The following is an 11,721-nucleotide window of genomic DNA, read 5'->3' on the forward strand; positions in this document are numbered from 1 at the left end:
TGCACATATATGTCTGTAGTTATCTCTTATTATCCTCGGAATTTCTGCAGTGTCTGCTGTAACCTCTTTCATTTTTGAACCTATTTGAGTTTTCTCCCTCTTCTTCTTAGTGATCCGAGCTAGAGGTTTGTCTACCTTTTTTTCAAAAACTGTCTTTTGGTTTCATTAATCTCTTGGACGGCCATTTTGATTTCTATTTATTTGTGCTCTAATTTTTATTATTTCCTTTGTTCTAATGGTTTTGGGTTTTTTTTTTTCCTTTCTTTTTCCTGTTACTTGAGAGATAAGTTTGTTTATTTGGGCTCTTTCAAGATTATTGACACAGATCTCTATTGTTATCTACTTCCCTCTTAGAACTGCTTTTGCTTTGTCCCTCATGTTAAGGCTATGTATGTCCTCCTCCTAATTTGTCTCAGGGAATTTTTTATTTCATCTTTGATTTTCTCATTGACCCAATTGTTCAGTAGCATATTGTTAAGTCTCCATGTGTTACAGTATTCCTTTGTTTTCTCTTTTGTAGTTGATTTATGGTCAGAGAAGATACATGGAACAATTGCACTCTTCATAAATTTGGTGGTGTTCCACTTGTGATCCAGTATATGGTCAATCCTAGATAATGAAGCATGCACACTTGAGAAAAATTTTTATTTATTGTTGGGAGATGTATTGCCCTATAAACGTCCTTTAAACCCATGCAGTCTAATAAGGGACTGATGTCAAGGATGTACAAAAGCTTACACAGCACAACAAAAAGCAAAACCCCAGTCAAAAAATGGGCAGATGAGCTAAAAAGATACTTCTCTAAAGAGGAAATACAAATGGCAACACACATATGAAAAAATGCTCAGCATCATTTATAACCAGGGAAACGCATATCAATACCACCTCACTACAGTGAGAATGGCCCATATTAAAAAAAAAAAAAAAAAAAAAAAAAAAAAAAAACCTGAAACAACAAATAATGGTAAGGATATAGAGAAAAAGAAACACTTGCTAATAGGAATGCAAACTGGTCCAGCCATTATGGTAAGCTGTGCAGAGGACCCTCAATACACTAAAAATGGATCTATCATATGATCCAGTGATTCCACTCCTAGGAATCTACCCAAAAGACACAAAAACACTAATTTAAAAGAAAACCTGCACTCCTATGTTTATTGCCACGTATTACAATAGCCAAGATAGGGAAACAACCTAAATGACCAAAAACAGATGAATGGATCAAAAAGATGTGGTATATATACACAATGGAATACTACTCAGCAATCAAAAAGGATAAACTCAAGCCACTCGCAGCAACATGGATGGAGCTAGAAGGGATTATGCTCAGGGAAATATGTCAGAATGAAAAAGAAATATCAGATGGTTTCACTCACAGGAGGAATATAAAGAAACCAAACAAAGTGTCAAAAAAAAAAAAAGACAAAACTTGCAGGCAAATTATAGATCTGTGGCATACAGCAGGGGAGGGAGAGCAAGGGGTCAAAACAGGTGAGGTAAAAGCACATGGGACTATGGTGACAGATCAGAGGTGATGTGGTAGTGGGAGATTTACAGGGAATACACCTGAGGGGAGAAATCAAATACTGATGAGCAATGATGTAAGAAAACAAAAAAATTTAATACAAACAAACAAACAAAAAAAAAAAAATGCAGCCTAGTTCCTTGTTTAGGGCAACTGTGTCCCTATTTATTTCCTGTTTCACTGATCTATCCATTAGTTACAGTAAAGTGGTGAGGTCTCCAACCACTCATGTATTTTCTCAGAAGTCTGTTTTCAGATTTGATGTTTTTCCAATCTATTTTGGTGCTTTCGTTCGGTGAGTATATATTGCTGATTGCTATGTCATTCTGTTGTACTATTCCACTGATCATTATATAGTGTCCATACCCAGCTGTTAATTTTATAAGGTTGAAGTGTATTTTATCAGATATAAATTTGGCTGTTTCTGCCTTCTTTGGGGTGCCATTATTTGTTTGCAGGATTATTTTTTTAATCCCTTTACTTTCAGTCTATGTTTACCCTTGGAATTTAGGCATGTTTCCTTGAGGCAGCAGATGGTTGGATTCTGTTTCCTAATCCAACTACTCTATGTCTTTTTTTTTAAGATTTATTTATTCATTTACACAAGAACTGGGATACAGGCCAGATGCGTGGGAGGGTGAGAGGATTTACCAAGACAGAGCGGGTAACAAAACAAGCAGACTGACAAAATACACTGCTGAGGGGAGCAGCAGGCGAGACAAGAGGGGTCTGCCGCACCATGTGGGATTCTCGCCAGCCAGGCAGAATCAAACCGGTGCTGCAGAGGCTGCGGACCACTTCACAGCAAGGTGCTGAATCACCCGCGCCACCAGGGTAGGCCCTCTATATCTTTTTTTTTTTTTTAAATAATAAATTTTATTTTTATATTCCCCATACAATTGCAACCCCCCCATTCTGACCCCAATCCCTCCCCTCCCACCCCCCACCCCCCACCAAGTGTCTCTGGTTCATAGTTTTTTGTTGATTTTGATTTTCATTTTCTTATAGTTATTCATTTTCCTGGTCCCTTATTTAAGTTTTCTAGATTCCTGCTATGAGTGAGACCATCCGGTATTTTTCTTTTTCTTTCTGGCTTATTTCGCTGAGCATGATCCCTTCCAGCGCCATCCATGTTGCTGCAAATAGCATGTGTTTATCTTTTTTGAATGCTGTGTAATATTCCATGGTATATATGTACCACATCTTCTTGATCCAGTCATCTATTTTTGGGCATTTGGGCTGTTTCCAAAGGTTAGCTATTGTAAATAGTACTGCTGTAAACATAGGGGTGCAGGTGTTCTTTGGAATTGATGTTTCTGTGTCCTTTGGGTAAATACCTAGGAGTGGAATTGCTGGATCATATGGAACCTCTATATCTTTTTATTGGTGAGTTTATTCCATTGACATTTAAGAGCGACTATTGATACATAAAATTCTGTTACTACCATTTTGTACCTAGTTTTGTGGTTTCACTGAATTCCTTGTTCAGTTCTTTGTGTTCCTTCCAATACTTGTTTAAATTGTAAAGCTCCTTTTACTATTTCTTGGAGGGGGCATTTAGTGGGTGCAAACTTGGTAAGATTTTCTTTGTCTGAGAAGGTCCTTATTTCTCTCATATAGAGGAAAGAGAGCTTTGCAGGATAAAGTATTCTTGGTTGGTATTTTTTATCTTGGAGTATTTATGTCACTCCATACTCTTTTTGCCCTTAGTGTTTTGTCAGTGAAGTTGAATGTTAGCCTAATTGGTGTTCTTTTACAGATTACCTGTTTTCTCCCCCCTCACCAGCGCCATTATTTTTTTCTTTGTCTTGGACTCTTGGAAGTTTTACTGCAATGTGTTTGCTGTAGTTTTCTTTTTATTTAGGTAGCTTGGTGGTCTTTTTGCTTCTTGTATTTCTATGTTCAGTTCCTGTGCAGCCTGGACTAGCTTGCATGTCTATTCCTGAGGCACTGGTGGCTGAGAGCTAGGGAGGCTGCACTTCCGGAAAGTGACTGGGGCTAGTGCTGATGGGCGAGGCCTTGCATGGCCCTTATCCGGGTGATGCGAATCTGCTCTCAAGGCATTAGTCACTGAGACCTGTTGTGGCTGTTCTTAACAAAGGTGTCTGGGGCCCAGGGTTGAAAGATGAACCTCTGGACAGCCTGAACTGGGTGTGCTTCTGTTCCTGATGCAGTGGTGGCTTAGCCTGGAGTGAGGGTGCTTTACTAACCAGAAGGTTAGTAAAGAATCCCTAATGAAGGGCAAGGCCCTGCATGGCCTAGACTTGGGCATGTCTCTGCCCCTGAGGTGCTGGTAGCTGACAGCTGGGGAGGCTGCACTTACCTAAGGTACAGGCCAGAAGTTCGGGGGATGGGGAGGGGGAAAGGATTCACCAGAGACAGAGTGAGGAGCAGAACAGGCAGATCTACCAAAATACTCAGCTAAGGGGAGCAGCGGGCAAAGCAGGAAAGGTCTGCTGCGCCATGTGGGTCAGCTCCCTGGCTGGGGATTGAACTCATGCTGCACTGGCTGCAGAGAGCTTGATAGTGCTGACTTAAATCCCTGAGACACCATGGAGCCCTCCCCCACCATCCCAGAATCAAGCAGTAGTGCCAATACAATAAGTTGTTTATTAAAACACCTAATGAGATATAGCTTATAAATCCAACTTCAACCTTTTTCAATTCCCAGTATCTTGACCTTCCCTTGAGGATGTCTGGGATCTAGAGATCGGGATCATAGAACACAGGGAGAGCATATAAATTATAAGGAATTTTATAGATAATTTTTAAACTCCCCTCATTTTACTGATGTGAAAATTGTAGCTTACAGGTGGATAACTGAGAAGCAATTGCTGTATAAAAGAAGTAGAAAAGACTCAAATTCAGCTCAATTTTCATTCCCTCTTTGTATTTGAACTTTTATAGTGAATGGATCAGAATGTTCCTCAAATGGCATTAAATGATGAACCATGAGTAATCTTTACACACAATGCTTCTTATAAGACATAATATTCTAGATAGCAAGACTAGAAATTATAAAACTACTGTCAGGTAATTATACATAAAAAGCAAGTTTGAAGTATTATTAATATCTTGGAAAAATAATACATTTATCAACACTACAAAAAACTAAGACAATCTAATACAAAATTAGTTCAGCTTTAGTATACAACCATTCATAATGGTGAGGAGACATTTTTAAGAATGTTGTAGATCTTTGCCTATAATAGTCTCCTCTGTTGGAGTGACCACAAAATGAGGCAATGAGACCAGTCCAGTTCACAACATCCCATTCTCTACTCTCAGAATGTTTATAGTACCTATTATCTACTTCATTGCTTCATAATTGTTTTCAGGTTAGAGAAACCAATGTCAGACATATTCTCCCCAGAAAAAGGTACTGAATGCAAAATATATACCAAATATAAAATTTTGCATACAATTTCAAGGAGCTTAGTAAGTCTGCACATTGGATCAAAAACTACTGTTCTAAGGAAAGTCCCTTTAATAAATGGTGCTGGGAAAATGGGACTGCCATATAAAAAAGAATGAAACTAGACTACTATCCCGTGCTATATACAAAAACCAATTCAAAATGGATAAAAGACTTGGAAGTAACACCTGAAATCATAAAATATATAGAAGAAAATATAGGCAAAACACTCCATGACATACATCTCAGAAACATCTTTGAGGACTCATCTCCAGAAGCAAGGAAAACAAAGGAGAAGATAAATAGCTGGGACTACATTAAACTAAAAAGCTTCTGTACAGCAAAAGAGTAATCAAAACAAAGAAACATACTACAGAATGAGATTAAATATTTGCACACCATACAATCAATAAGGGACTAATATCAAAGACCCACAAAGAGCTTACACAATTCAACAAATACAAAGCAATCAACCCAGTGAAAAAATGAGCAAAAGAGCTGAAAATACCCTTCTCCAAAGAAGAAATGTAAATGGCCAACAGGTATATATATAAATAAAAAAAATGTTTAATGTCACTTGTACCAGGGAAATGCAAATCAAAACCACAATGAGATGCCACCTCACTGTAGTGAGAATGGCCCATATTAAAAAAAAAAAAAAAAAACTGGAAACAGGGTCTCCCTGGTGGCCCAAGGGATTAAGACACAACCTATGAAGCTATCCACAGCCACTGCAGTACGAGTTCCATCCCCAGCCAGAGAATACCTACATGGAGCAACAGACCTCTCCTGACTCACCTACTGCTCCCCTCACAGTGTATTTCAGTGGATCTGCCTGTTCTGTTCCCCATTCTGTCTCTGGTGAATCCTCTCACCCCCCACACCTCTGGCCTGTACATTGGTTCTTGTATACATAAATAAATAAATCTTTAAAAAAAAAACCAAAAACCTGGAAACAACAAATGCTAGTGAGGATGTGGAAAAAAAGTAAGCCCACTGCTAGTGGGAATGCAAACTGGTCCAGCCATTATGGTAAGCTGTGTGGAGGACTCTCAAAACAATGAAAATGGATCTATCATATGATCCAGTGATTCCACTCCTAGGAATCTACCTTCAAAAACATGAATTCGAAAGGAAACCTGCACTCTCACTATTTACAATAGCCAAGATACGGAAACAAATGCCCCAAAACAGATGAATGGATAAAGAAGATGTGATATACATACACAATGGATAACTACTCAATGATCTAAACAGATAAACTCGTGTCATTTGCAGCAACATGCATGGAACTGGAAGGGATTATGCTCTGTGAAATAAGTCAGAAGGGGAAAGATAGCTATTGGCTGGTTTCACTTATAGGTGAAGTATAGGAAAACAGAACAAAGGGTCAGGAAAACGATGAAACTTGAAAGATGACCATAGATTTGAGTCAAACAGCAAGGGACAAGGAGGGAGAGGTGTCAAAAGAGGGGAGGGAAGCGCACAAGGGACAATGGTGACAGTGCTGTGGTCATGGTGGCAGGAAAATTACGGGACTACACCTGAAGGGAGAACAATGATGTAAGAAAATAAAAATTAAAAAATAAATAATAAAATTAAATTAAAAAAAGAATTACTGTTCTAGCATTCATGTCAGTTAGTATGTGTTACCTCATATTGTTATTTATGCCCACCCATATGTGTCCTGGCTCAGTTATATCAAAAGTTGCTTGAAGTTGGGAGTATGTTTTATAATTTTCAGTGTCAACACTCAGACTCAATATGTTACTGACTCTTAACACAAGGTTATTTGTCCATTCTGCATCCACTATGGACCCAGTGCTGTGCAAAGAAATGAGGAACCAAAGAAGAAAGACAAGAACCCTATCCTTAAACATACGATTACAACAGTGAAGAAACAGGTCAAAATGAAGAGAGAAAGATGGGGAAAGGCGCACAGTGCAGGAACTGGTACTCTTGGATTTCTAGGTTTGTTGACCATAGTATTAAGAAGATGACATGGAAAGCTTCCTGGAATGAAGCATGTTTGAGCTAAGTCCAACAACAAAAACAAGACAATGCTAGGAGTAGAAAAAATAGAGAAGGGTGTGAGGAAGGAGCACTGAATAGGAAACAACCCTTAATTATTTCTCTTCTATTGTTTCAGTTCAGTAGTTAACTAAACACTTTTCCTCACACTATAAATATTGTATACATGCTGCTATTAATTCTACACATGTAAAAACACTCACATAAACATGATATAACATATTTACCCATTACATTGAGTTTTTTTAAAAGTGAGATTTGATCGAACCCATTACGATGAATGCAGTGGGCTTAATTGTCCAAAGACGAAAGTTACAGTTACATACTAATTTAGCTGTGTTAGCACAGTCTGATATACTAAAGCTTTACATATAACATTTACATTTTGTATCTCATATAAAAATCATACAATAAAATTTTCTGCCTTTTTCACTGGTGGCAAATGTTAACTCAAGTCTCAGTTCAAGTTATTCATTTATGGAAGATAGGTTTGAGTCCATACGTCATTTTCTTTTTCTATACTTCAAGGAAGAGGTCTGGATTCTACATAAAGGAGTTGAGAGAAGTAATTACTGCCAGATGCTAAAAATCAAGTCAAACCTCAATGTCTCTGATAGACTAAAGGATAGTTAATAGATTTTTTTGTTAGGTATTAAACTACTGCTATCAGTACTGTCATTAACTTTAATTATAGTCAGACATACTTTTCAGTGAAAGAAAGTAACTAATTATCTTGTTATTGAAAATCACAAATGACCTTAGGAAGTTCAAAAATAACTTGTAGAGTAGGAAACAAAAGCAATTTTAGAGTTATAACCTTAATTCTTTCCAAAAGTTGTGGGTAAGGAGATAGCAATTAATTTCTTAAGACTTAACAGCATGTTAAAAACCTAACAATTTAGGAAGCACTTCAATTTCATTTTAATTTCACAACTTCTAAGGTTGGAAGGTCAGTTTACAGATGAGTAAATGTTACATGACAAAGATAAAATTTGCCTTAGTTCTTCTTAAGAGGAGGAACTGGGATTAGAAAATGTTCAACTGATTCACAGTCCAGTTGCTTTTTCCTTTATAAGGTTGCTTTTAAAAATATTATCTAATACAACTATACTTCCATAAATTATATCCTTTAAACTATAGCGGTAACTGGGTCTTTCACTCTGTTCATTGAAATGACAAATATCTGCACCTCCTCAAGAGTTCACGTTCTGTTCTTGGGTTATTTTGATCAGTTTAGCACACAATATATTATCAGTCATTTTCAGTATGGCTAATATAACTGAACTCTCTCACCTATGTCTTTCTAAATTTCGACTTACAAACTAAAGAAGGCAACAGCTCTTTAACATGTGCTATCAAAATTATTACTATCCACACTTAGTGATTTTGCTGAGTTTTATTCCGTGGGAAGATCCCAGCTACTCTATTCTCTATAATGCCAACACAGGGAAAAGGAAGATGTACAGCGACATGGAATTCCTGTGATGGTATTTCAGTTCTGCAAAACAATTTTATCTTTTTCCAATTCAAGGCTTCACACAGCTTGGTGCCTAAACCCGACTTCATTCATTTTGGCAGTGGGAATACAGGTGTAACGTGAATTTGTATAGCTTCAGGGAACTCGATGATCCTCCTGTGCCACATCAAATAAACAAGCAGGCACTCAATTTAGTTTGGAAGACTGGTAATAAGCACTTTACATCATCACCAGTCACTTCCCTCCAGGGGAAAAAAAAAAAACAAAACACTATAGTTAGACAAAAGCTATTTGACCTCGTTTTGTATTCAAAATGTGTGACTCCGCTCCAAACCTCTCTCAAAATCCTTCTACCTCGGTTTCTGCAACCATTCCCCCTGGATTTCAAACAAGTGGAGAAAATCACTAAAACGACAGGTAACTGTATTCCTCAAAAAGGGAGGTTCGCCCTCAAAAATGTTCCCAAATCACTCCTCTCTTACTAAAAAGTCTACGGTGGCGGCGACTACCGACTACCGGGAAAACAACAAAACAAGCTGCCAGCGCCTACAATTGGCGTCAGGGCCCTCGCCTCTTCCACAACAAGACCTAAAAAGCGCTTCCCAAGGGCCCCAGCCCCAGCCTTTCCCTCTTTCCTAAATGCTAGCATCAGCTTTTAAGACAGGAAAGGATACTCTCCATATTTGAAAAGATCCCGGGACTTAACTCCCGAAGCTGCAGTCGCCGCAGCCGCGCAGGCTTGAAGGGAGACACTTGAGATACACGCCTCACCAAAGCTGTGGCCCGCCCCCAGGCTGGCGGTTTACAACCCCACTTCCTGTTTCTGCGCACCACAGGCCTGGGGTGGAACCCTACGCGTCCGTGGGGCGGGGCTGGGGCACCGCCAAAATGGCTGCCGAGCAGCAACGTGGTTAGGGTTGGCCGTAGTCACTTGGGGGCATTGGGGGATTCAGAGGCGAAAGGTTACGCCCCTCCCCCTCGTGTCCTCCGCGTGCCCCCTTCTCCTTACCCAGAGCCCAGCCCAATGGTTTTCTTCTCATCCCGCTAACCTTGTTTGTTTTTTTGTACTCCTCTTAATCTTCCGCCACACCTAGTCCTCCAGATTTCCATACGAAGCCACTCACCTCAGTTCTCAGAGTTTAACCTTACAGATGAAGGAAAAAGGTATAGGGCTTTTAAAGTACTTTAAAATATGTATATATGTATATATATATATAATTTTGTGAAATAAGGGCCTACGGTATTAACGGGTCTGGTAGTTTTGAGTTTTGAAGTTCAATTGAAGTTTTCAAAAGGATCATGATCCTTAAAGTTTTAGGCTGGAAGGGGGGGGGGGCAAAAAGGCCTAGGTTTAAAAGTAAAGTTGCTGCAAAATATATATTCAGAATGACTGAGTTATTATTTACAATACATTGTGTGAAATACGAGAATTACTTCAAAATCTCTAATGGGATGGGGTGGTACTTAAAATACTAAATAATGGTTGGCATTTTATATATGACTTACTGAAATAATCAAAGGTGATTTATTAGACGCTTTTTTCTAGATTAATGAGAAGGAATGGGATCTGTGGTGTTGGTGTCACTGCATTGCAATTCACCTCTCTTGGAAATTCCCAGGGAAGAGCTAGAAGATACTAATTTGGAAAACTAGCTAGCATAATTATTTTCTGAGAAACTTTGTAAGATTGGCTTTATAATTTTCTCATCTGTAAAATGTCAATGAGTAGGAAAAATAATGAGGATATAATTGGCTAAACTTTTGATTTTTAGGATTGTTTCCTACTTAACTGAAATGGTTCTGAAAGCTAGTTTTACTCATTTGTGTTAGTGATGATTGGTGGGCTTCAAATTGTTACCTTGATGCTGGAAAAACAAACCTTTTTGAATAAAAGGTCCTGGGAAAGTACTATGTAGAAACTACTTCCATAGATGAAAGTGTATAAAGATTATTTTTTGATCCCACTGTATGTATGTATAGTATATGTATATTACGCATATATATGAATGATCTAATACTGATTTTAATAGAGACAGAACTTGACTAATTTCATCATTGCTTCATTAATTTCCATGCTAAACAATTGTATTTCACTGTTTGAGAATTTTTTGATATAAAGGTAATTTTTTTTTAATTTCTTCCCTAGATTCTGAATATGTATTAACACAATCTTTCAATAAATCTACAGAGGCCAGAACAATCTACTAAAGCTTAAGCATTTATTGTTTTATATAAAGATTGTTTTAGTTGTATGTAACTTATAACTTAGAATGGAATAAGCCTTGTAAAAAAGTGTTTTTAAAAGTGTTTTTGCACATCATGGACCTTCTTAAGAGAGGAACCGTTAGGATAAAGTTTTTAGTAAAATTAAGATCTGAAGACACTTGTTCAATTGGGAAATTTGTTGATGTCCATCTTAATTAAAAAGCAAATATATATCTTTGCCTTATTAACAACCTAAAAGGTTAACAGATTCTTCTTTTTAAGTTCTGAATGAATTTGACCCCAAAAAATTGACATGTTTTTCTTTGATATCTTATTTCTTAAAGTTTGAATTTCTTTTTTAGTTTTCTTTCATTTCTTTTTGTTTTTTGAGGTAATGGTAATGTTTACAACACTGTATATAATATAGGGGTATAGGATTCACCCCTTTTCAGATTTAGAATTTTTTTTCTCTTAGGCACAATAGTAGAACTATTTGAAGTATATGTAAACTCAATTATAAGTGCCGTTTTTGAAAGCAAGAAATTGAAATATGTTAAAATCATATTTCAGAGAACATATATAAAAGAAATATATTAAATATTCACTATTTTAGTAAATATTTGACTACATATAAAATATTTGTAAAATATGTGTACAGAATAAACAAAAGCAATACAACAAACACCTACGACCTAACATTCAATTGAAGAAAATTACCATGCCCTTTAAATTCCTTTGTTGACACTTTTCCTAATCACGTTCATTTTCTACCCTTTTCAGAGACCATCACTGTTTCAAATAAATATATAATTTCCATTTTTCTTTATATTTTTACCATAGTATTTGCATTCTTAAACAGTGTTAATGTTTTTGAACTTTGTGTAAATGAAGTCATACTTTTGTTTTTACTTGCTTTTGCAAATCATTACTTCATATAACCAACCATAACTCACTTATTTTCACTGCGCTGTGAAATTGTTTAGGCTTATATTTGATCTTTACTTGGTTCTTCCACCGTACCAAATATAGTAATACCTCCTACCCTATTTCATCTACATAGGCAGCTAC

Source organism: Talpa europaea, assembly GCF_964194135.1.
Source record: "Talpa europaea genome assembly, chromosome: X".
NCBI lineage: Eukaryota > Metazoa > Chordata > Mammalia > Eulipotyphla > Talpidae > Talpa > Talpa europaea.